Source organism: Mobula hypostoma, chromosome 1 (genome assembly GCF_963921235.1).
Source record: "Mobula hypostoma chromosome 1, sMobHyp1.1, whole genome shotgun sequence".
NCBI classification, from domain to species: domain Eukaryota; kingdom Metazoa; phylum Chordata; class Chondrichthyes; order Myliobatiformes; family Myliobatidae; genus Mobula; species Mobula hypostoma.
The window spans coordinates 167,167,172-167,194,706 of NC_086097.1; the positions used below are offsets into that span (position 1 = coordinate 167,167,172).

General features: G+C 41.5%; 1 protein-coding gene across 2 annotated transcripts in view; it reads right to left on the reverse strand.

Moving 5' to 3' along the window:
• Positions 1–27,535, reverse strand: part of LOC134352116 (piezo-type mechanosensitive ion channel component 2-like) — a 627,709-nt gene that overhangs the window by 519,480 nt on the left and 80,694 nt on the right. The window lies entirely within an intron of this gene.

Below are 27,535 nucleotides of genomic sequence, written 5' to 3' on the forward strand. Positions count from 1 at the left end.
ACTTCAGCTCACAGCTTCTTGCCACAAGGTTCCCACACGTTGCCTTTACCTTCCAGAATCTGCTCGGTGACTGCACCCAAACGATCTCCAAACTGCAAATCACAGGCTTCAACAGTTCCAGAATCACATTCAAGATGAAAAACAAATAAGAAGGTATAAAAGAATTGAAATATACAGTTTCATGATTTACCCAGAAGATGTCAACCAAAGGAGCACTGTACACAGGTGCCATCGTGAACAGAAGTTGAACCGCCTCTTGTAGCTATTATAGTCAGTATTCTTTTTGGACAAGTCTCTATTAGCTTAGCGCAATGTGGTGGAGCAAGATTTGCACATTCCTACCTGCAAAATTGCTCAAGCTGTGCCAAGTTAGTTAGGGAGCAGTAGTGGACAGCAATCTTAAGTCTTGCCAGAGATGTTCAATTGGATTAAGGTCAGGATCCTGACTGGGCCTCTCAAGGACATCAATTTTCTTTATTTGAAGCCATTCCATGGTTGCTCTGGCAGTATGCTTTGGGTTGATGTCCTTCTGAAAGACAAACTTCCTCCCCCAGTTTGAGCTTTCTGGTAGAAGCTAGCAGGTCTTTATCCAGGACCCCTCTGTACTTAGCAGTGTTCATCTTCTCATCAATCCTGACCAGATCTCTAGGCTGTGCTACAGAAAAGCATGATGCTACCTCTACCATACTTTACAGTAAGGATGGTGTTACCGGGCTGATGTGCAGTATTAGATTTATACCACACGTACTGTTAGAGAAAAAGCATATCCATGCCTGTATAGTCTTTGCAAAACATCACTTAGATGAAACTGTAAAAAATGTGGAAGAAGGTTTTGTGGTCGGATGAGACTAAAGTGAAAATTAAGCAGTAAATTAAGCGGCATAAATCGAATACTGTGCATCAGCCAGATAACGCCATTCTTATAAAGTATGGTGGAGGCAGTATTATACCACAGGGATGCTTTTCAGCAGCAGGGACTGAAAATCAGAGTACAAGCCCTTCAGCCTGCAATGTTGTGCCAACCTTTTAACTTACTCCAATCTAACCTTTCTCTACCATATATCCTTCCATTTTTCTTTCATCCATGTGCATATCTACAGCTTTTCAAATGTCCCTAATGTATCTGTCTCTACCACCACTCCTGGCAGGAGTTCCACGCACCCACCACCATTCTGTGTTGAAAAACCTACCACTGACATCCCGTCTATACTTCACTCCAATCAGCTTAAAAACATGCCCTCTCGTATTAGCCATTGCCACCTGGAAAAATAAAGTCTCTGGCTCTGTGGCTGTTCACTCTATCTATGCCTCTGTCAACTTTTACAGATGGTGGAGATTGTGGAATCAGATGCAATTGCTATGTTTAAGTAGAATTGAGGCAGACCCTTAAATAGGCAAGGCAAAAGAGGATACAGTCCTAATGCAGGCAAGTCAGATTGGTGTAGATGGGTGAAGAGGTGATATGTACATGGTGGGTCAAAGGATGTGTTTCAGTGCTGTACAACTCCAGGACAAAAATTAAGTAAAATCTCACAATATTACTACAAAACAATGCATAAAAGGTTTTCTAGTTTTTACCATTGACATTCAACTGCTCCCTGATAATTAAGACAGGAAGTAGGCATGGAGTGGTACTTGCAGACAAAGCTGAAACTGGAGCCTGAACTAAGTGCAGACATTGAGGAGAACTCTAAAGTTTAAAGGAATGATAAATGATCTTGAAATAATTCTTACACATCTTGACATAATGAAGATTGCAAGGTTGGAGTATCCAGAACTAGCACACAGTGTCAGGGTAAAGTGGCAGCTGTTTTGGGCTAAGATTGAAAGTTAAAAGTTCAAAAGTAAATTTATTATCAAAGTACATATATGTCACTATACACAACCCTGAGATTCATTTTCTTGCAGCATATTTAGTAAATCGGATAATCATAACAGAATCAATGAAAGATCATGCCAACAGGACAGACAAGCAAACAATGTGCAAAAGACAACAAACTGCAAATACAAAAAGGATAATAATAAAGCAATTAATATCAAGAACATGAGATGAAGAGTCCTTGAAAGTGAAGAGAAACATTCAGTACATTGTGATCCTATGGAATTATCTAATCCAGGAAGAATGTACAGTACATAGCATATTCAGGATAAAGGCCAATAGATTTCTATACCAGAGACTCAGGAGACTGCAGAAGCTGGAATCCGGAGCAAAAATATGATTTAGAAAACACTCAAAAAAATTCTAAATGATTCAAGGAAAATGAGGAAAGGCTCATCTGATGTAGTTCAGGCATGCGTTAGTGCCGGGGTAAATCCTGCTCTTAGTTAGTGCTAAATCTTTTGCTCATATCTTCTTTAATGAATTGGCTATATTACTAATTATGCCCTGAGTTTTAACAGATAAGTGAGCCAAATTAAATCGCAATTGAGAATAACAGGGACTTAATGAGGAGGAAAGAATTACTGCATGTGCATCTGTCATTCAGTCAAATCAAATATTACCCTGTACTTCATCCACTTGCCTGCCTGATCTGCATACCCTTAGCTTACCCTGGTTTCCAAAATCCTATCAATCTCACTCACGAGCATTCTTAATGCTCACACTTCTCTGGGGCAGAGTTCCACTATTGAAAATATCCCTCAGCTCCATCTTAAATGGATGATTTCACATCTTTCGGACATTGCAATGTACTAAAAATCTATTCATTGCCTTTGTTCATTAGATACTCTTACCTTAAAGATAAAAAGCACAGACAGTTCACTAGAAATAGTGAATGGAAAGAATGCAGATCCATCACTCCCGGTACACAGTTAGGAAAGGTTTAAAAGTATATGGATGAACTGGTGGCAAGTGGGATCAGCTCAGGGAGACAACTTAGTTAGCATGGACAAGATGAGCTAGAAGGTCTGTTTCTGGGCTCCCAAACTCCCTCAGTTCACTCATGTTCCACCACAATCTGTTGAAAATATACTCTATCACTTTAATATAAATTCTTGTTATTCCTTGTGAAAGAAACTAAAATTGTCTTTCCGTTCAATAGCTGCTGAAGACTCTTTTGTCCTTGTTGAAATAAACTACTCCAGTAGTAACAGCACACTGCCAACAGTTTTACTTCAGAAAAACTAATGCCTTTATGGACAAATCTCATGGGATGTTTTGGCTATGACTTACAACCCCTTTGAAAATTCAGACTGTGTATTAATTTTCAAGCCATTTGTGTTATTAAATACAAAATACACTGCAAAATGCAAAGGTATTTGTATCCAGCACACATTTTTCAGAAAATGCATGGCAAATAATCTTGAGTGTTGTGATTACCTGGCAACATGTCACAGAGCCCAACGATACACTGTCTCAAAGAACCTCTAAATTTAAGAAATCTTGTTTGGAGAAAATTTACTAAATGGTGCTTGGTCTTGATTTTTTTCAGAGATCAAATTTAAGAAATTTTGCATAATTCTCGGGAGCTGGGAACTGAGTTAATGACATGGAATAACAGAGACTTGACTATGGCAAAAAGAGAAAGCCTTACATTTTTGTACAGCACCTTGCATGAGCAGAGACTATCCTAATGTGCATTGTGACCAGTGGTTGAAATGGACCCACAGCTGTAAATTCTCATTATGAAATGAGTACAGATTATTTTATTTTGTTTAGAGATATAGAATGGAACAAGGCCTTTCATCCAGCAACACATCTATTTAACACTAGACTAAGACAAAACAATTTACAATGACCAATTAACCTACGACCTGGTACATCTTTGAAATGGGAGGAAATCAGTGCATCCAGGGGAAATGCACCCAGTCCAGGTAGAATATGCAAACTCCTTTTAAAGAACTTAAGGGCAAAGGACTGGAAGCAGAACCAATTATCAGCTAGAACCTTCCATCCTCATCTTCTCTCCAGTAATGGCAGTTACTGATTAGGTCATCAGTGTGGGCATTCTCAACTTTATATCCAATAGGGCAGGTGTCCAAGAAACTGGCCCCTCCACATTAAGAAATGGATCCAATACCTTATGATGCTAATTTATTTTTTTTAAAGAAAGAAAATTATTTGATGAATTCTAAGAACGGCTTGGCTCACTTCAGTTTCTAGAAATATAAATCAAATGGTTCACTCCAGTTACTAAAAAATGTACGGGATAAATTTAGGCATTATTGATAAAATAAAGTAATACATTTTTATCTAGTTTCATTTGCTGGGATTTTTAAAGAGGATGGGGTTATTTGGAAAATGCAATTTGCAATTGCATGGGTAATGAAGTCAGCAAAGCTTCATTTGTAAATTATGTTACGTACAATTCGCTATTTCATTTGGAAAGAGTGTGTGGAGATTCCACACAGTGGAAGAGTAAAGAACTGATGTTGGACGTTGTGTATTTATAATGATGCAGAAAGACACACAAGAGATTCAGCAGATGCATGAAATCTGGCCCAACACACACACAGAATGCTGAAAGTACTCAGCGAGTCAGGCAGGAAAATGAACAGACAGCATCCTGGGCCGAGATCCTTCATTAAGGTGCAAGTTTAAAACATCGGCTTTTGTTTTCTTCCATAGATGCTCACTACCCGATTTCCTCCAGCATTTTTAGTGTACTGATCCTGATGCAGGAAGATGTGTCAAAAGAAGAGATGGTACTGTTGCTTGCATTGGAATATCAGCATTAAGGAAGGTCCAGGCCTATGGGAATACAAAGAGGATATCAGAGATGCTTAGTGGAAGCATCACACTGGAGGTGCAGGAAATGACAGAGGTAAAGGGAACCTGGTGGAATGAACTAGAGAAAGCCCAACATGATTCTGGTAAAAAAAATTACTCAATCTGCCCACACCCACTGATTTTCTGACCCTCAGCCTTGCCTCCACATCCCTTATTGACAAGATCACAAGAAAGTAGGTGCAGGATTAGGTCACCTGGCCTCTCAAGCCTGCCCCACTATTGATATCAGATTAAAACATGTCTCTGCTCCTCTTTGTCAGCTCTCCACAAGCCTCAATTCACCAATCTTTCAAAAATTTATCTCTCTTCATCTTAAATACTTCTAATGGACTAGCATTCACAACCCTCTGAGGTAGAGAAGTTCAGAGATTGATCACCCTCTATGCATAAACATTGCTACATACTTCAATTTTAAACATCCCACTGCTTATCTTGTAACCACATCCCCTTGTTTGATACTCTTGTATGAGTCAATACATCACAATAGCTACTGTCAAGCCCCTTCAGGACCTCTTGTGCATCAATAAGGTCACCCATCAGTCTTCTAATGGAAGGGATGGTAATCATTATGGACACTTAAACTGTCCTACCTCCCTTGATTGGACAACCCCTTTCTTCCAGGAATTGACCTGGTGAATCTTCTTTGACTTGCCTCCAGTGCCACTGTTATCCTTGATTATATTGTAGGTGAGGAAATCAAAACTATGCGTAGAATTCAAGGTGTAGAGCCTCCCCAAAACCCTGCAGAATTGCAATAAAGCCTCCCATTTTTACAAACCAACCCCTTTGCAATAAAGGTCAAGTGCAGATTTCCTTCTTAATGATCGTCTAGACCTTCCCGCAAATCTTGCACAACTGACGCTCCAGAAGACTTAAGTCACTCAGCGCTTTACTCACTTTTACTCTCTCTCTCCATTTAAACAATAAACTACCTTTTGATTCCATCCATTGAAGTGCCTGGCCTCACCCTTTCCCACGTTGAGCTCCATTTACCAAGTCTTTTGCCCAATCACTCAATCTGTTTTATAAGGCTGCTTGTAATGGGTTTTAATAACCCTTGGCCTCTCTCCCCTATGAACTCTTGGATCCAGCACTGGCCTTGACTCATCTATCTTCCTTTGTATGTGCTGTGCTAGAACACTGTGGTTAGTGAAATCCTCACATTTTTGTTAGGCTTATTCATCAATGTGCGGCACCTTGGACTTCAAGCACGATTTAATCTTCAAGCAGCCAACACCCAAAGGATTGGCAGTAAGACACTCGGCAACTAATTAACACCAGTCAGTTCTCTGGCACCAATACTACTTGCAAAGCCAGAGGCAGAAAAGATTAATATAAAGTAATCAATAATTCATTTAATAAAGAATTCAGGAAAACATGTGGTATGCACTACCATAAAAAGTGGTTGAGGCAAGTGACATAACCGTGCTTAAAGAGAGATTTAAATGTTTAAATGTTCACAGTACAATCATCTAACCACAATTCTTCTGGCTTAGTAATAATGTCCTATAATTTGTTGAAGCTCATTTCTGTTTTAATCCCTTAATTTGAAGCTGTCCACTGATGTTTAAGTCATTTATGTGGATAATGATCAACAATAATTCCTGTGGAGCACCATTTATTCTTTTCTGTAAGTCTGAGTAACTAAGTATTTTTTTCTGTAACTAAACATTTAAAGAAGTTCTCTGTAACTAACACTTTTTTCTACACTCTATTGTTTTCCCTTGTACTACAATGCATGTTGTAAAGAAATTATCTGTTTGCAAGGCATACAAAACAAAAATTTTCACTGTAACTCAGAACATGTTATTGAACAAGAAAGAATGCAAAAAAGATTTACCAGAATGTTTTCTGAACTGGATGAGGTGCAACTTATAGAAGCAGACGACATCATGAGGGGCATAGAAAAGGTGAAAACACAGTTTTTCCCCAAAGAGAGGATGCTAAATAAAAGGGTATAGGTGTAAGATTAGAGGAGAGAGATTCAAAATGAGACATGGGAAAAGCTTGTTCACACAAAGTATATGGGCATTTGGACTGAGCTGATGGAAATAGTGGTTAAGGTGGGCGACTGAGTAGCATTTAAAAGCCATCCAAATAAACACACTGCCGAAATAAATAGCAACACACTGCCGAGGTTCTGCTAAAGGGTTTTGGCCTGAAACGTCTTTTCCTAGATGCTGCCTGGCCTGCTGAGTTCCTTCAGCATTTTGTGTATGTTGCTTGGATTTCCAGCATCTGTAGATTTTCTCTTGTTTGGATAGGACAGCTTTAGAGGGCAATGGGCTATCGCAGGAAGATGGCACCACACATAAAAGTTGCTGGTGAACGCAGCAGGCCAGGCAGCATCTCTAGGAAGAGGTGCAGTCGACGTTTCAGGCCGAGACCCAAGGGTCTCGGCCTGAAACGTCGACCGCACCTCTTCCTAGAGATGCTGCCTGGCCTGCTGCGTTCACCAGCAACTTTTATGTGTGTTGCTTGAATTTCCAGCACCTGCAGAATTCCTGTTGTTTGCAGGAAGATGGGACAGTTTCAGAGGACAGTGGGCCAAATGCAGGAAGATGGAACTAGTTTGCTGGGCAACACAGTCGATATGGATGAGTTGGGCTGTAGGACCCATTTCCACACTGTACGACTCTGTCACAATAATAAAGCAATTTACCAATTTATCCCCAATCTCTACATTGAATTTTATTATCCAGTGCACCAAGGAAGAATAGTCAAGGAAACTCTCGGTTAGTGCTGCTGCCTCTCAGTTTCAACAAACTTGGTTTGATCCTGACCTCCAGTGCTGCCTGCTACCACATTCTCTCTGGGTCCATGATGCTCTAGCCTCTTCCCACATCCCAATGATGTGCTGGTAGGTTAGTAGGCAAACCTTGTTGTGGATTAATAGCTTAAAAAATGGAGTTGATGAGCATGTGTGAGAAAGAGCACGCTGCAGAAAATAAAAAGAACAAAACATCCACTGGGAATTAGTATTGACCAGATGAGCCAAGTAGGCTTGTGCAGTAAAGGAACTGCAGATGCTTGAAATCCAAAATAAAAGCAGAAAGTGCCACTATCTCACACACTCTGACCTACCCTTGCATTATACTTCAACCTAACAACTGCCTGTGGCAACAGTATTAAATTCTTTCCCTAAACTATTGCCCCATTTCTTTCGAGCCTGCCCTCTCCAACCCATGACCCTTAACCATGGCTATCTTCTGTTGTTGTCATCCAGTTTCCTCCTCTGCTCTGATCTCCACTTATTTCTTATACAGAGAGCCTTAGAATATTTACCTGCAGGATGTGGTCAGTGGCTAAAACTGTCAATTTGTGAAATTCCTTTTCCCTGTACATCTACTCAACTATTTTGTCACATTGTAGTATTACACAGCGTGGAAACAAGCCATTCAACGCAGCCCATCCAAAGCCTCCACAGGTTATTCCTTTACACTTGCTATTTTTATAGAATGCCTTTAGATTTCTGGTGATCCTTCTTCACCTTTTAATTTCCTTCGTAGGCACCACTTTTTAAACTCATAACAGGCCTCTAAAGCCACAAGTGCCCCATTCATTTTTAATCTTTATCTAACCCTCAATCTCAGTTGACATCCAAAGTTCCCTAAACTTATTACCCTTGGTTTAAGAACCTTACAGGAACATATTGGCCTTGAACTCAAGCGATTTCTCTTGTAAACACTTCCTTGATTCCTGTGATTTCTTGCCAGCAGGCCTATTTTCACCAGATGAGAATATCTGTCTTATTGTTTATGTCATTTCATCCTTATGTGCAGCAATTTTCAGGAGCTAAAGCCAAATCATTTTACCCTTGAACTCTTTGTGGGATTCTTAAGGAATAAGATGCTTAGACATGGGCTAGACAGGAAATAGCAGAGATTTCAAACCCTCCACACGTACAGACTAATGTGCAACAGATTAAATTTATAAGCAACTAAACACAAACAGTGAGTCCTCTACCCACTTAATCTGTAGTCAGAATGCAGAAGGAAAGATACATTGCACCATTATTCACATCCCAGAGAATACTTGAGAATGATGCTGATACATTACCACCTGATGCACATCATAGTTATTGAGAAACTATTTTCATAATGTGGTTATCCCTTGTTGAGTTTTATGAGGGCAACTAGGTATCTTTTAACATAATCAGCAGGCTTGAAATATTAGCTTCCCTGTAAACCATACAGAATAAACAAGCGAAACAAACAGTATTAAGACAATAAGAAGAACGCAGAGTTAGAAAAATGTTCTTGGCTGTAAATCTTCTGAATATATACCCATGGATAAAATACTTTTTTGCATAGTAAAACATACTAGTTTCCTGGTCCATGCTTTCCTGCCTGTGAAATTAACAGATTCTAACACGAGGACTGAGAATCTATGTATATGATGCTTGTGTTGCTAAAAGTGCAGGAAGAGAACTTCATAGTCATAGTCATACTTTATTGATCCCGGGGGAAATTGGTTTTCGTTACAGTTACACCATAAATAATAAATAGTAATAGAACCATAAATAGTTAAATAGTAATATGTGAATTATGCCAGTAAATTATGAAATAAGTCCAGGACCAGCCTATTGGCTCAGGGTGTCTGACCCTCCAAGGGAGGAGTTGTAAAGTTTGATGGCCACAGGCAGGAATGACTTCCTATGACGCTCTGTGCTGCATCTCAGAGGAATGAGTCTCTGGCTGAATGTACTCCTGTGCCCACCCAGTACATTATGTAGTGGATGGGAGACATTAACCAAGATGGCATGCAACTTGGACAGCATCCTCTTTTCAGACACCACCGTCAGAGAGTCCAGTTCCATCCCCACAACATCACTGGCCTTACGAATGAGTTTGTTGATTCTGTTGGCGTCTGCTACCCTCAGCCTGCTGCCCCAGCACACAACAGCAAACATGATCGCACTGGCCACCACAGACTCGTAGAACATCCTCAGCATCGTCCGACAGATGTTAAAGGACCTCAGTCTCCTCAGGAAATAGAGACGGCTCTGACCCTTCTTGTAGACAGGCTCAGTGTTCTTTGACCAGTCCAGTTTATTGTCAATTCATATCCCCAGGTATTTGTAATCCTCCACCATGTCCACACTGACCCCCTGGATGGAAACAGGGGTCACCGGTACCTTAGCTCTCCTCAGGTCTACCACCAGCTCCTTAGTCTTTTTCACATTAAGCTGCAGATAATTCTGCTCACACCATGTGACAAAGTTTCCTACTGTAGCCCTGTACTCAGCCTCATCTCCCTTGCTGATGAATCCAACTATGGCAAAGTCATCCAAAAACTTCTGAAGATGACAAGACTCTGTGCAGCAGTTGAAGTCCGAGGTGTAAATGGTGAAGAGAAAAGGAGAGGAGACAGTCCCCTGTGGAGCCCCAGTGCTGCTGATCACTCTGTCGGACACACAGTGTTGCAAGCACACGTACTGTGGTCTGCTAATCAGGTAATCAAGAATCCATCACACCAGGAAAGCATCCACCTGCATCGCTGTCAGCTTCTCCCCCAGCAGAGCAGGGCGGATGGTGTTGAACGTACTGGAGAAGACAAAAAACATGACCCTCACAGTGCTTGCTGGCTTGTCCAGGTGGGCGTGGATACAGTTCAGCAGGAAGACGATGGCATCCTCAACTCCTAGTCGGGGCTGGTAGGCGAACTTCACCACAATTACAGGGTGCAGTAGATAGTTAAAGATTTAATAGCAATTATCACAATGCAAACAGATACAATGAACCTCAGTACAGTATCATGTCCCACAGTTAGTTTCAAATGCAGCATGGGTGCCACACTTGTTCCACAATGCACACTTTATATTGAGTTATCTCTGTAACTTATGGAATTGTTTCTTTTTAGCAAATAACTGTCTTTGAAATAAGCCCTTCCATCCAGAGTCTATTCCAATCATCAACTATTCATTTACACTAATCCCAGTTTTAATTCTTTACATTTTCTCATCAGGTTCCACCACTCATGTGCAAAGTTAGGGACCATTTACAGTGGCAAATTAACCTATCAATCTTCATGTCTTTGGAATTGAAGAAGAACCAGAGACATAGATTGCCGCAGCAAAGAAACTAGGCCCTTTGATCCAACCAGTCTATGCTGACTTAACGCCTGCTTAGTCACACCTACCTGCACATACACCCTGCAAATCCCTCTCATTCACAAACTATTAAAATTCTCTTAAATATTACAATTGAAGCCACATCTACTGCATTTGCACTCAAAGGAACCCCACACAGTTACAGGAAGAATGTAGGAATTCCACAGAGACAGCACTTGGGGTCAGAACCAAGCCCAGATCACTGGAGTCATGAGGCAGTGGCCCTGTCAGCTGAGCCACAGTGATGCAATAGACAAAGGGTAAGTTTCCTTAAGTAGCAAATTTTAAAGGAAGCTCTGTAGTTGAGTCTCTACTGGTTGTGACACTGTGTCACCTGTGGAAATGAATCAGTCATATTGTAAAATAATGTAAATGTAATTGTATCTATCATTCCATATCCATCATAGGATCTCCTTTGACACTCCTACAAAGCAATATTGTGTGGCAGTCACATTGTACCACGCAGTACACTATTTTTTTTAAAATTCAAGAGTATCAAGGAACAGAAGTGAGTGCAGTTGATATTACTAAAGAGAAGGTTCTTGGGAAGCTGAAAGGTCTATAGGTAGATAAGCCAACTGAACCAGATGGACTACAACACAATGTTCTGAAAAAGGTAGCTGAAGAGTTTGTGGAGGCATTAGTAATGATCTTTCAACAATCATTAGATTCTGGAATGGTTCCAGAGGACTGGAAAATTGCAAATGTCACTCCACTCCAAGAAGGGAGGGAGGTTGAAGAGAGGAAATTATACGCCAGTTAGCCTGACTTCAGTGGTTGAGAAGATGTTGGTCCACTATTAAGAACGAGGCTTTGGGGTACTTAGAGGCACATAGAGGCACATGATGAAATCGGCCAAAATAGGCCATGGCTTCCTTAAAAGGAAATCTTGCCTGACAAATCTGTTGAAACTCTTTGAGGAAATAAAAGGCAGGGTGGACAAAGGACAGTCAGTGGATATTGTTTACTTGGATTTTCAGAAGGACTTTGACAAGGTGCCGCACCTGAGGCTGTTTAACAAGATAAGAGCCCATGGTATTACTAGCATGGATAGAAGATTGCCTTTTCTAGGTTGGTTGCCGATGACTAGTGTTTCACAGGGGTCAGTGTTGGGACCATCCCTTTTCATGTTATATGTGAATAACTTGAATGATGGAATTGATGGCTTTGTGGTCAAGTTTACAGATGGTACAAAGATGGGTGGAGAGACAGGTGGTATTGACAAAGCAGGGAGTCTGTAGAAGGACTTAGACAGATTGGAAGAATGGGAAAAGAAGTTTCAGATTAAATATAGTGCAGGGAATTGTATGGTCTTGCACTTTGGTAGAAGGAATAAAAGTGTAGACTATTTTCTAAATGGCAGAAAATTCAAAAATCAGAGGTGCAAAGCTTCTTGTACAGAATTCCCTAAAGATTAACTTCTTGGTTGAGTCAGTGGAAAGGAAGGTAAATGCAATGTTAGCATTGACTTTGCGAGGACTAGAATACAAGAGCAAGGGTGCAGGGCTGTAAAGAGCAAGGATACAGCGATATAAAGAGCAATTTTACACCCCTTATCTAAGAAAAGTTGTACTGGCATTGGAGAGGGTACAGAGGAGGCTTACAAGAATAATTCTGGGAATGAAAGGGTTAACATACAAGGAGCCTTTGATGGCTCTGGGCCTGTACTCGCTGAAGTTTGAAAGAATGGTGGGGGGTGTTGTAGTGTGTGAAGGATATGGGTGCAGTTACTATTACAAGGGAGAAGGTGCTCAAAAAGCTGAAAACCCTAAAGGTGCATAAATCACCCAGACCAGATGAACTGCACCCTAGGGTTCTGAAAGGTAGCATTAGAGATGTGGTGGCATTAGAGATGATCTTTCAAAAATCATTGGACTCTGGCATGGTGCCAGAGGACTGGAAAATTGCAAATGTTACTCCACTCTTTAAGAAAGGAGGAAGGCAGCAGAAAGGAAATTATAGACCAGTTAGCCTGACCAGTTAGTGCTTGGGAAGATGTTAGAGTCAATTGTTAAGGATGAGGTGATGGAGTACTTGGTGACACAGGACAAGACAAAGGACAAAGATACAGGACAAAGTCAGCATGGTTTCCTTCAGGGAAAATCCTGCCTGATGAACCGGTTGGAATTCTTTGAGGAGACTACAAGTAGGATAGATAAAGGGGATCAGCAGATGTTGCATATTTGGACTTTCAGAAGGCCTTTTACAAGGTACCACACATGAGGCTGCTTACCAAGTTAAGAGCCCATGGCATTACAGGAAAGTTACTAACATTATTAGAGCATTGGCTGATTGGTAGGAGGCAGCAAGTGGGAATAAAAGGATCCTTTTCTGGTTGGCTGCCAGTGACTAATGTTGTTTTGCAGGGGTCGGTGTTGGGACCACTTCTTTTTATGTTGTATATAAATGATTTAGATGATGGAACAGATGGCTTTGTTGCCAAGTTTGCAGATAATACAGGGATTGGAGGAGGGGCAGGTAGTGTTGAGGAAACAGGTAGGATGCAGAAGTACTTAGACAGATTAGGAGAACGGGCAAGAAAGTGGCAAATGAAATACAATGTTGGAAAATGCATGGTCATGCACATTGGCAGTAGAAATAAATGTGCAGACTATTTTCTCAACGGGGAGAAAATCCAGGCATCTGAGATGCAGAGGGACTTGGGGGTCCTTGGGTAGAACACCCTGAAGGTTAATTTGCAGGTTGAGTCAGTGGTGAGGAAGGCAAATGCCAAGTTAGCATTCATTTCAAGAGGTCTAGAATACAAGAGCAAGGATGTGATGCTGAGGCTTTATAAGACACTGCTGAGGTTTCACCTTGAGTATTGGGTACAGTTTTGGGCTCTTCATCTTAGAAAAGATGTGCTGGCATTGGAGAGGGTCCAGAGGAGGTTCACAAGGATGATTCCAGGGATGAAAGGGTTATCATACGAGGAATGTTTGATGGCTCTGGGTCGGAATTCAGAAGGATGAGGGGGGAAATCTCATTAAAACCTTTCAAATGTTGAAAGGCCTAGACAGAGTAGATGTGGAAAGCAAACACGAGAAAATCTGCAGATGCTGGAAATTCAAGCAACACACACAAAATGCTGATGGAGCACAGCAGGCCAGGCAGCATCTATAGGAAGAAGTACAGTCGAAATTTCGAGTTGAGACCCTTCATCAGAACTAATGCAAAAAAGAGATAGTAAGAGATTTGAAAGTGGGAGGGGGAGGGCGGAGACCCGAAATGATAGGAGAAGACAGGAGGGGGAGGGATGAAGCCAAGAGCTGGGAGGTTAATTGGCAAAAGGGATACAAGGCTGGAGAAGGGGGAGTATCATGGGATGGAAGGCCTTGGAAGAAAGAAAGGGGGAGGGGAGCACCAGAGGAAGATGGAGAACAGGCAAGGAGTTATTGTGAGAGGGAAAGAAAGATAGATAAATAAATAATAAATTAAGGATGGGGCAACCATCCCTAATTTATTATTTATTTATACCAGCATTTTGTGTGTGTTAGTTAGATGTGGAAAGGATGTTTCCCATGGTGGGAGAGTCTAGGACAAGAGGGCACAGCCTCAGGGTAGAGGGGCATCCATTCAAAACAGAGATTTGGTGAAATTTCTTTAGGCAAAGGGTGGTGAATTTATGGAATTTGTTGCCGCATGCAGCTGTGGAGGCCATGTCGTTGGTTGTATTTAAGGCAGAGATTAATAGGTTCTTGATTGGACATGGCATCAAAGGTTACGGGGAGAAGGCCAGGAGCTGGGGTTGAGGAGGAGATAGAAAAAAAAGATCAGTCATGATTGAATGGCGGAGCAAGCATACAGAGAGGAGGTGCAGCGGCTAACGGACTGGGCCAGAGCCAACAACCTGTCTCCGAATGTAAATAAAACAGAAGAGATGGTTGTTGACTTCAGGAGAGCACAGAGTGACCACTCTCCGTTAAACATTAACGACTGCTCCGTAGAGATCGTTAAGAGCAGCAAATTTCTTGGTGTTCACCTGACGGAGAATCTCACCTGGTCCCTCCACACCAGCTCCATAGCCAAGAAAGCCCAGCAGCATCTCTACTTTCTGCGAAGGCTGAGAAAAGTCCATCTCCCACCCCCCATCCTCACCACATTTTACAGAGGATGTATCGAGAGCATCCTGAGCAGCTGCATCACTGCCTGGTTCAGAAATTGCACCATCTGGGATCGCAAGACCCTGCAGCGGATAGTGAGGTCAGCTGAGAAGATCATCAGGGTCTCTCTTCCCGCCATTACTGTACAGACATTTACACTACACGCTGTACTCGTAAAGCCAACAGCATTGTGAACAGCCCCATGCACCCCTCATACAAATACTTCTCCCTCCTGCCAACTAGCAAAAGGTACCAAAGCATTTGGGCTGTCACGACCAGACTGGGCAACAGTTTCTTCCCCCAAACCATCAGACTCGTTAATACCCAGAGACTAGACTAACATCTACATCATTTATTATTATATTGTAATTTGTCCTCTTCTGTGCCTATTGCCTTGTTTATTATTTATCGCACTGCCCTGCACTGTTTTGTGCATTTTATGTAGTCCTGTGTAGGTCTGTAGTCTAGTGTCGTTTTGTGTGTTTCCTGTAGCACCATGGTCCTGGAGGAACGTTGTTTCATTTTTACTGTGTACTGTGCCAGCAGTTTATGGTCGAAATGACAATAAAAAGCCACTTGCCTTGACTTGACTTGAGATAGCCTAATTCTGCTCCTATGTCTTAAGGTCTTATTGAAAAGTCTGGGTAGAGTGGATGTGGGGAAGATGTTTCCTATAGTGGGTGAGTCTAGGACCAGAGGACACAACCTCAGAATAAGGAGATGTCCATTTAAAACAGAGACGAGGAGAAATTTCTTTCATCAGAGGGTTGTGTATATGTGGAATTAATTGCCTCAGATGGCTGTGGAGGCCAAGTCACTGAGTTAATTTAAAGTGGAGGTTGATGAATGGTCTTGAATGGTCAGGGTGTCAAAGATTACGAGGAGAAGACTGGAGAATGGAATTCAGAGGGATAATAAATCAGCCATGATGGAGTGGTGCAGGATACTCGATGGGCTGAATGATTTAATTCTGCTCCTTAGTCTTGTCAAGTCCCAGCACTATCTTGTAAATTTCTCTGCACTCTTTTAAGCTTATTGCTCTCTTTCCCAAAAGTAGGTGAGCAGATGTATACACAATACCCAAAATTCTTATAGCACACGAATAACTGAAGCTGTATATGGCATTGGTGAGCTGAATGTGGGTTATTGTGTGTAGCTTTGCTCACCTAACTTCGGCAAAGATATCAGTAAGCTTAAAGAATGCAGAGAAAATTGACAGGGATGTTGCTGGAACTTAAGTTAAAGGGAAAGGTAGAATAGGTTAGCATTTTATTCACTGGAGAACAGAAGAATGAGAGATTTTAAATAGAGGTATAAAAAATTATGAGGTATATAAAATCGGGTGAATGTTTGGAATCAGAATCAAGTTTAATATCACCGGCAATATCTCATGAAATTTGTTGGTCTGTGGCAGCAGTACATAATAAAAACTATAAATTACAGTAATAAAAAAATTAAATTAATAGTGTGAAAAGGAAAAAAATGAGGTAGTGTTCAAAGGATAATTATCCATTCAGAAATCTGATGGTGGAGGGGAAGAAACTGATCCTAAAACATTGAATGTCTGTCTTCTGGTTCCTGTACCTCCTCCTCAATGGTAGCAATGAGATGGGGGCGGGGGGGGGGGCTCTCATTGATGTTCTTAATATCACCTTTTTGAGGCATTATCTTTTGAAGGTGTTCTGGGTGCTGGTTTGTCTAGTGCCCATGATGGAGCTCGCAAAGTTTTCAACTTTCCACAGCTTTTTTTCAATACTGTGCTGTGGCCCCTCCCTATCAGAAGGTGATGCAACTAGTTAGAATGTTACCCACCGTACGTATGTAGAAATTTGCGAGCGTCTTTGGTGACATACCAATTCTCCTCAAACTCCTAATGAAACATAGCTATGGTTGAGTCTTCTTTGTAATTGCAGCAATATGTTGATAGATCTTCAGAGATCTTGACATCCAGGAACTTGAAACTGCTCATCCTTTCCACTGCTGATCCTTCGATGAGGACTGGTGTATTCCCTCGACTTCCCCTCCCTGAAGTTCACAATCAATTGCTTGGTCTTACTAACATTAAGTGCAAGGTTGTTGCTGTAACAACACTCAATCAGCTGATTTATCTCACTCTTGTGTGCCTTCTCATCGCCATCTAAAATTCTGCCAACAATAGTTGTGCCTTCAGAAATCTATAGATGCCGTCTAAGCTGTGCCTAGCTACACAATTATGGGTATAGAGAGAGTGTGACAGTGTTGATCATCACTGAGGAGATGTTATTTCTGATTCACACAGAATGTGGTCTCCCAGTGAAAAAATCAAGGATTCAGTTGCAGAGGGAGGTACAGAGGCCCATGATTTGGAGCTTGTTGATGAGAACTGAAGGTATGATGGCATTGAATGCTGAGCTGTAGTCAATAAACAGCAATAGGTATTGCTATTGTCCAGGTGTTCCAAGGCCAAGTGGAGAGCCAGTGAGCATCCGCTGTAGGTCTATTGCGGCAATAAGCACACTGCCACTGATCCAGGTCCTGTTTAGGCAGGAGCTGATTCTAGCTGTGACCAACCTCTGAACACATTAGCGTGGGTGGCACTGGGTGTAAGTCATTGAAGCAACTCACCCGGCTCTTCTTGGTCACCGGTAGTATTAGTGCCCTTCTGAAGCAGGTGGAAACCTCTGACTGCAGCAGTGAGAGATTGAAGACGCTCTTGAACACTACTGCCAGTTGGGTGGCACAGGTTTTCAGAGCCCTCCCAGGTACACCATCAGGAACTGGCTTCACCCTCCTGGAAGATGTTCTGATGTCAGCCTCCCAGACAGAGATCAAAGGGTCACCAGATGGTGCAGCGATTTGCACAGGTGTAGTTTTATTCTCTCTTTCAAGGCATGCATAAAAGGCATTGAGCTCATCTGGGAGGGAAGCATCTCTGCCATTCATGAGATTAGGTTTCACTTTGTCAGAAGTAGTGGCCTGCAAACCCTGCCAGAGCTGACGTGCATCTGATTCGGTCTCTAACCTCAACGGAACTGTTTCTTTGCCCTCAAAATAGCCCTCTGCAGGGTTGTACCTGGACATCCGGTGTAGTTCTGAAGGCTGGCTTTCGCCCTTCAAATTGGATGAGACTAGAACTAGAGATCATACATTCAGCACAAAAGGTGAAATATTTAAGGAGAATCTGAGGGGTATCTTCTTCACTCAGAGGGTAGTGCGAATGTGGAATGAGCTAACAGCAGAAGTGGTAGATACAAGTTCAATTGTAAAGGCTGCAGAGAAGTTTGGATAGGTACATGGAAAGCTATGGTTCAAATGTAGATAGGTGAAACGAGGCAGAAGACCACACTAACCCTGACTAGATGGGCCAAAGGGCCTAATTCTGTGCTGTGGTGCTCGATGACTTTAGTTGGCCACATATCCAATATTCTCGGACACCCTCTTTGGACATTGAATCAGAGGAGACAAGCTCAGCATAACTGAATATAACCCAGTTATTCCACGTTTTTTTGCACCAGCCCACATCTTAAATCTTTTACAATGGCTGCCCTCAATTTTAAAGATCCTCACCAGCCTGGACACATCCTCTTCACCTTACTACCCGGGCAGAGGTACAGCAGCCTACAGGCCAACAAACAGAGTTTGAGAATGGCTTCTTCCTCTCCACCATCAGATTTCTGAATGGCTCTATAAACCCATCAGCACCACCTTACTATTCATCTTTTGGCACTTTTTTTTTATAATTTATAGGAATTTTTAATCTGTTGCACTGCACTACTGCCACAAAACAACTTTCACAGCAACACACACAAAATTCTGGAGGAACACAGCAACCCGGACACCACAGACGCTGCCTGGCCTGCTGAGCTCCTCCAGCATTTTGTGTGTATTGTTTTGGATTTCCAGCATCTGCAGATTTCCTCATGTTTATAATCAGTAATAACAATCCTGATTCTAAATAATTTTAAGTATTTACATTTCAAGTCCAGGCTTCACCTGATAAAAACCCAAAATAAAAAAAACAGAAAAAAGATTAAACAATTGCAGATCTTATTAAAAAAAACATGTGGACAAACAGCAAATCAAAATATTGTAGCAAGTCTCCTGATAAGATCCACTCATATCACACAATGATAAATGCATGTGATGGCAATTCTAAAACAGGGATTATAACTTGACAATGTTCCTGCCATGGATGACTTATAGACTCATACAGATTTCTACCTTTCAAACTGAAGTTTGCCCACTGAATATTCACAGGGTTAATCTGGTGTACATACACCCATTGAAATCAAAATAAGGAAGATCATATTTAGTTTAACCAAGTTATTTTAAATGTTGTAATTGTTTTTAATCATGTAAATGTCTAATTTTTAAACACTTTTTATCATTATTTCATTTATCTTTGACAGTATTTCAATTTCTTTACACTGTTCCAATACAATTTTCGATGTTTGAAAGACATTCAGAATGTTAACAAACAAGAGACTGCAGATACTGGAATTGGCAGCATCCGTGGAAAAGAGGAAAGACATTTTTCTCAGTCCTGATGCTGTATTTTACCCACCCCACCCCCAAAAAAAAAATTGAAATTCCTTCTCCTGGCCCACAAATGCTGCTTGACCCACTAAGTTTCCCCAGAAGATTAGCCGTTGCTGCAGAAATACTTGTAGCCATGACTGCCACGGAGCCTGGGGCAGCAGCTTCATCAGTTATCAAAACCATTCCTTGGGCTGAACAATGAGCCAACCTTCCAGCAGAAAACTGCACCCAGAACCCCTCTGGGAGAAACCACATGGTCCATGACTCAATAAGAGACCAGTCTTAGTCTCAGTCTTTATGTAGTGTGACATCTTAACGTCCACTCAACCATCCAAAGGTCAGTCAAGCATCTCACCATATCATTGAGGGTCACAAAAAAACAATTAGTAATCATGCTTATATTGCAAATCACTTAATTTTAGTTCTCTCCTCCACCCCTTCCCCAGCATTATGAAAAAAGAGAAAAATACTCAAAAGTTTGGAATAAATTGTAACAATTTTTCCACTTCACTCATTGACATTTAAAAATGCACATGTCTTTCATTTTGACATGCAGGCCACAATCTCTGATTCATCCACGAGGCTAACTCCCTCCACACAGTGATGCCTGTGCCAGCAGCTGTGAATAATTACTCTGAAGGCCTGTCTGTGAAAGTTGAAAATGGTCAGTCTGTTGTTCATTGAGTAGCTCCAGTAATGAAAAATAGAAGTTTCAATTCCATTGATAGTGGAACATTTTTCATAATCAATTGCTAGACTGCATTTTATTTCCTCAGACCACTATGACCCTTGGCTGTTGTTTACCAGGCTATTAGTTGAATTATAATTTAACAACTGAGAATTGTCCAGAGGCAAATGCTCAAGGATGGCTTAAATTCTCTTGGAAAAAAAAGTGCAACATCTGCATTAAATCTAATGATTTTCTGGCCCATCTTTCTTCAAAGTAGAGAAGCATCTGTGATGGGAAATTGGCCGCTGGACACGGTCCTGCGTAAATACTCATATACTACCCATCCTCCAGGTATTAGCTTCTTCTTAATGGAAATATCTACCATTCCCAGATCTACATCAGTCACCCCAAAAACAGAATCATCTTAAATCATGATGGATTGCCCAGAAAAAAAAGTTTCAAGAGGAGCTAAAAACAGGAAGGATACCTCCAGATAACCATCACAGTGACTAGCCAGACAAGCCTAGGCTTTATGCAGTGTTAGAGAGTCAGTAGTATTGTGGTTGCACCACTTGAATAGGAGTTCAAATCCCTCAATGGCAGGAAATGAATTTCAATTAATTAAATAAATTAATTGATTTGAAATTTCATCTAATTGACTTCAGGAAACCCCACCTGGACCTATATTTTATTCCAAGCCCACAGCAATGCAGTTGACTCTTTACCTCCCTCTGAAATGCCACTTACATCAAGAGCAATCAGGGCGTAACCTTGCTGGTAAATGAGCTAACAAACAAAAGGTGGTAATGTTTGCTTGAATCCAGATTGGAAATGATCTGTGTTTTGGATACATCATTAAAATATCCAATAACGTTTTACTAGCACTAATGGGTTTTTTCCCCACTTTTTCTGCTTAGTAGGGTTTTTTTATTATCACAAAACGTTTAATCATTAAGATAATGCTTTTTTTCCTTGAGACATTGCAAGTGTTGTTACTTCGATGTACTCGTGTTACGTTTTTTGAATAATATAATAATAAAAATATTTGAAAAGAAAGAAAAGAGAAGAGCTTTTTACTAGCATATGTCCTTTCTTGATTTAAAATGGAGTATGGAGCAATATAGCATGGATAAAGGCCCTTTAGTCCATTTAGTCCATGCTGACTGCAGTGGCCATCCAGTTAGTCCCATTTTCTTGCGTTCAATCCACATCCTTTCAGGCCACACCAAGTGCGTCTTAAATTATACTACTGCACCCACTTCAACTGCTTCCTCTGGCAGCTCATTCCATACACTCACCACCCTTTGCTTCCATTTTAAGTCTTTCCTTTCTCACCCTAAATCTTTGCCACTTGGTTTTGGACTCTGCTACACTAGTGATCCAGATGTTTCTCACGATAGGTTCAAGCCAAAAGAAAACAATTTACACAGAGAACGGGTGAGTTCAATGAAGAGTTTTGCCTGAGAACACTGGGAATCACATTCTAGAATCTCGCAAAACAACAGTTAAGTCGATCTCTGTATGGCTGTCCAAAGAAGAAACTTCAACCCTTGCTTTAAAGAATTAACATAAGAGATGTGCACATCAGCCAAATTATTCCTGTCATGTGTTGAAACACCAGTCTGATGGGTGTTTTTCATCTTGTAAAATGATTATTAGTTGCCACATGTGCAATTAGCTTTTATGCTGTGTCATTTGGCAAAGTCAAAACATGTATTCAGTATTGAGATAGTCCCATAAAGTTATATTGCACTCACGTCACAGAAAGGAACTTCAGCGTTTCCAAAGAAAATACCAACTCTGTTTCCCAAAAATCTCATCTGTCAAAACTACTTGGTTGGCTGACCAGCAAGTCAAAATACAAATAAATCTAAATCAAATCGATATAATTAATCAAAAATAATATAGCAGCAGAATTTTTAAAAACCATTAAAACATGAATGGGACCTCATATAGAAGGGCAAACTTGCTACTAAGGCCCCCAGCTAGTTTTAATCCCTATATTACTTAAACAAACTTGCATAAACAGTGCAACTTTAGATGTCAAAAAAGCCAAGGCAGTAAATTGAAACGGTATGAAGGAGGGTCCTTCTATGGTTTGAAAATGCTCACAGACATATTGATATCAACCACAAACAGAAAAATGCTTACACACACAAGTGACAAGAACTTTGTCCATCCTGTTCAGATGTGATTCAGTCTGTAAGTCCAAAGCAAATTGCTGAGGACACACCTGATATTGGATCAAAGGGCCTCATTCAAATTAGTTTTATGGAATGTAATCATTGTGGCCCAGAAATAAGCCACTCAACCCATAGAGTTGCTGCCTGTTTGAGCAGTGAAATCCCATCACTTCTGCTTTTCCCCCTTGGTCATCCAAGACTCGATTCGATTCCCACTCTTCTTATAATCACTCCCTTCAGCTCATTATTTTGATTCTGTGCCCCACCAATCCTCTCTCTCATTTTTGAATAATCCACCACTGGAAATAGCTTTCCTATATCTACCCTATCTGCATCACCTGGCCATGTCATCTTCTGAACAATGATCCTCAGTTAAAGGCCCTTGGAGACAGTGAGAAAGTAAAAGAAGAAACCTTCTGACCATGGTTGGAACCATTCATGAGGCGTGCCATGTTGACTAAGTACCATGGAATCACCCCACCTTTCACATCAGACTCTGTTAGAATTTCTGTGATAAGGTAATCAATCAGAACAAATTTGAGACTCAACTAAGGTATAACATTCCTATACTCCCCAGCTTTCATAAAAACTCTCTTGTAATTCCACATCCACATTAGTAGATTGTAATTTTGTCCTCCATTTCCAATACATACTATACCCTTCCGTGTCCAAATAATGTTATGTGGTTCTAGTCAGTGCCTTCATTCTTCAACCCTTTAACTGCCAAGAATTAGAATACAAATTCATGCAAAGCTGTAATAAGAATGTTGGAATTGCCCATCGGAAAGAAGGTCATTAGCTTGAAATGTTGACTCCACATCTTTCTACACAGGTGCTGCGTGACTCGCTGAGCATTCTTTTAGTCTTTATTATAAACTGAATGTCATTATCATTTGGTCTAAGCACTTACTACAGTGCAGCATCAGTGATGTGATAAGGATGTTTCCTCTTGTGGAAGAATTTGGAAAATGGGGTCAGTGTTTTTAAAAATAAAAGAGGGTCAGTCATTCATGACAGGATAGATATAAAGCTTTTTCTCTGACATTTGTGGCCTTCTTTTGTTGTTAAACCTCTTCTCCAAAAGATGATGGGACTCCAAAAAAAAAGCCAAAATGAACTCGATAAGAGAGGATAAAAGGCGACTCTGTGCAGATGGGAAAATTGTAATGAGGTTACAATCAGATCAGCCTTGATTTTATGAAATGATAGTTTAGGCTCAGCCAACACAAACTTTCAGCAAAATGCAAGTGGCCAGTGAACTCAGTATGTCAGGGAGTATCTGTGGACGCAGGGGCATTGTTGACATTTCAGCTCAAAATCCTGCCTCAGGACCAAGTGCAAAGGGAAGGAGGTCAATATAAAGCGGTGAGAGGAGGAGTGAATCAGGAGCTGGCAAGAACCCTTCTCCATAACCTGCATTTGCAGGCCATCTGCCATCTACACTCTCAGTCCTGATGTAGAGTCTTAACCCAAAACTTTGCCTCCACAGATACTATTTAATCTTCAAGTTCTTCCAGCAGTTTTTATTTCATTCCAGATTACCACATCTACAGTATTGTGTCTACACTCAACAGCATCTACAGTATCGTGTCTACACATTACAACATCTACAGTGTCGCGTCTACACATTACAGCATCTACAGTATTGCATCCACACTCTGCAACATCTACAGTATCGCGTCCACACTCTGCAGCATCTACAGTATCGCGTCCACACTCTACAGCATCTACAGTATCGCGTCCACACTCTACAGCATCTACAGTATCGCGTCCACACTCTACAGCATCTACAGTATCGCGTCCGCACTCTGCAACATCTACAGTATCGTGTCCACACTCTGCAACATCGAGTATCGCGTCCACACTCTGCAACATCTACAGTATCGCGTCCACACTCTGCAGCACCTACAGTATCGCGTCCACACTCTGCAACATCGAGTATCGCGTCCACACTCTGCAACATCTACAGTATCGCGTCCACACTCTGCAACATCTACAGTATCGCGTCCACACTCTGCAACATCTACAGTATCGTGTCCACACTCTACAGCATCTACAGTATCGCGTCCACACTCTGCAGCATCTACAGTATCGTGTCCACACTCTGCAGCATCTACAGTATCGCGTCCACACTCTGCAACATCTACAGTATCGCGTCCACACTCTGCAACATCTACAGTATCGCGTCCACACTCTACAGCATCTACAGTATCGCGTCCACACTCTGCAACATCGAGTATCGCGTCCACACTCTGCAACATCTACAGTATCGCGTCCACACTCTGCAACATCTACAGTATCGCGTCCACACTCTACAGCATCTACAGTATCATATCCACACTCTGCAACATCTACAGTATCGCGTCCACACTCTGCAACATCTACAGTATCGCGTCCACACTCTGCAACATCGAGTATCGCGACCACACTCTGCAACATCTACAGTATCGTGTCCACACTCTGCAACATCTACAGTATCGCGTCCACACTCTACAGCATCTACAGTATCATATCCACACTCTGCAACATCGAGTATCGCGTCCACACTCTGCAACATCTACAGTATCGCGTCCACACTCTGCAGCATCTACAGTATCGCGTCCACACTCTACAACATCGAGTATCGCGTCCACACTCTGCAACATCTACAGTATCGCGTCCACACTCTGCAGCATCTACAGTATCGCGTCCACACTCTACAACATCTACAGTATCGCGTCCACACTCTACAACATCGAGTATCGCGTCCACACTCTGCAACATCTACAGTATCGCGTCCACACTCTGCAGCATCTACAGTATCGCGTCCACACTCTACAACATCTACAGTATCGCGTCCACACTCTACAACATCGAGTATCGCGTCCACACTCTGCAACATCTACAGTATCGCGTCCACACTCTGCAGCATCTACAGTATCGCGTCCACACTCTACAACATCTACAGTATCGCATCCACAGTATCGCGTCTACACTTTACAGCATCTACAGTATCGTGTCTCTCTACAGCATCTACAGTATCGCATCTACACATTACAGCATCTACACTATCGTGTCTGCACACAATCTTCACACTTTACTCGCAGTAAGTTCCCCCACATTTCATAGAGTGCGGTAGTTCCACTTCCAACCTCGCACCGCGCGCCCCCCCCCCCAATCCCCGCAAGCAACTGCTACTTTTGGCTGTGCAAAATAAATCCACCATTTTTCCCATTTGTCAGTCTCTCCCTCCCCCTCCAATCCTGTTCAGTATTTTCCACTTTCCCTGTCATCTAACCTCTCATCTTTCTCATTTCCAATCGTCTCACTTCATTTCCCCAAATAACACGTACACCAAATTCATGAAAGAAGTTATGTATTGAAGTTATCTTTGTATTGTTGGTTTCTAATTATGATTATGATTTGGTATGCCACCAAAGACTGTTGCAAATGTCTATAGATACGCGGCGGAGAGCATTCTGACTGATTGCATCACCATCTGGTGTGGCGGCCCCAATACACAGGATCACAAGAGGCTGCAGAGAGTTGCAAACTCAGCCAGGTTCATCTTGGGCACAAGCCTCCCTACCGTCAAGGACATCTTCAAGAGGCAGCACGTCAAGAAGGCAGCATCCATCCTCAAAGTCCCTCACCATCTGGGAAATGCCCTCTCTTCATTACTATCAGCGTGGAGGTACAGAAGCCTGAAGACCCACACTCAGTGTTTTAAAACAGCTTCTAACCCCATGTCATGAATGTTCTGAATGGCCCATGAAGCCACGAACACTACCTCATTTTTCATCTCTTGCACTATTCATAATTTTTATGTCTTTCACTGTACAGCTGCAGTAAAACAAATTTCATATGTCAGTGATAATAAACCTGATTCTGATTCTATTCACCTTATTCATGAACACAAGCAAGTGTGTGCCGACGATGTTAAAGTTACTTTGTAATGCCTACATGCAAGTTTTCTTTTACTGATTCATAGCTCATGGACGTTATTAGCATGCTAAACTACCCCTGAACTGCATGCATTAGTCAAACTGCATGGAGACTGCATGTGTTAGTCATACTGCACGGAGACTTGCCCTTCAACCCAACCTTCAGCCACACATTTACACTAATCCAATTCTAATTTCATTTCTTCATTCTCCCCACATTCTCATCTATTACACTCCCTCCCCCAATTACAGTGGACAACTTATCTACCAACCTGTGTGTATTTGGAATGTGGGTGGAAACTGGAACACCCCAAGGAAATCTTTGCGGTCAGAGAGAGAAGTGCAAACTCCACGCAGACAGCACTTAAGATCAATATTGAACCCAGGCTGTGTCTGCTGTCAGGCATTCACTCCATTAGTATTTAAATTCTCTTTTGAAATGTTAGCAATCGCATTATTGGCAACTTGGAATCATATACAAGACACATCCAGCCCGCACACAGCCAGACTCAGTACCCACACAGGCCCTGTTTTCGGAATTACAACTGTGCTTGCAGGCCACTGCATGAGTCTGACAGCCTTCATTAATATGTCTCATACAAGGATGAGCAGGAAGCATGATCACCATGCATTAAGTGTCTGACCACATTTCAGAATTGCTTTTCTGACATAATTCTTTTGCACACATAAATGCTGCACTAAATGATAGAATTGAGGCCAATACATGCCAGCTATCAAATTTCCTAAATTTCTTTTCGTGTTTATAAGTGCAAAAAGTTTCTACGACAACTAATGATGCTTTGCTTCACAGATTATTAACAAAATGATGAGAAATTAATAAAATGTATATTGCAAAGAATTCAGTACAATATTTTGCAAGTAATATTTTCCACTCCAGTAAGCCAGCATATTCCCAACAATTGCTCCAATTAGCACCAGTGAATAAAACAAATAAACTGAGTTTGGATTCCCAGAGCCAGCTGCTGTAATGAATGACACACAAAACAGCTGGATAGAGATATGTGGAAAACTGGTATTGATACTGATCATGGGACACTACACTAGGGGGAAAAGATCCTGAAAACACCTAGAAAGAAACCATTAATGTACGGGCCACTCCTGAATGAGCTTAAGAGTCAATGACAAAGATCAATTGTCTCTGTTTACACAGCAACACAAAACAATAGTTTCATCATGAGTTGGAGACTTTGCCCCTCTAAATGTCCCTCTGCCAGACTTTCTTTCCAATGTCCCAATCTAATTTTTGTGCCTCTTAGCATGATTCAATTGTTTCTTA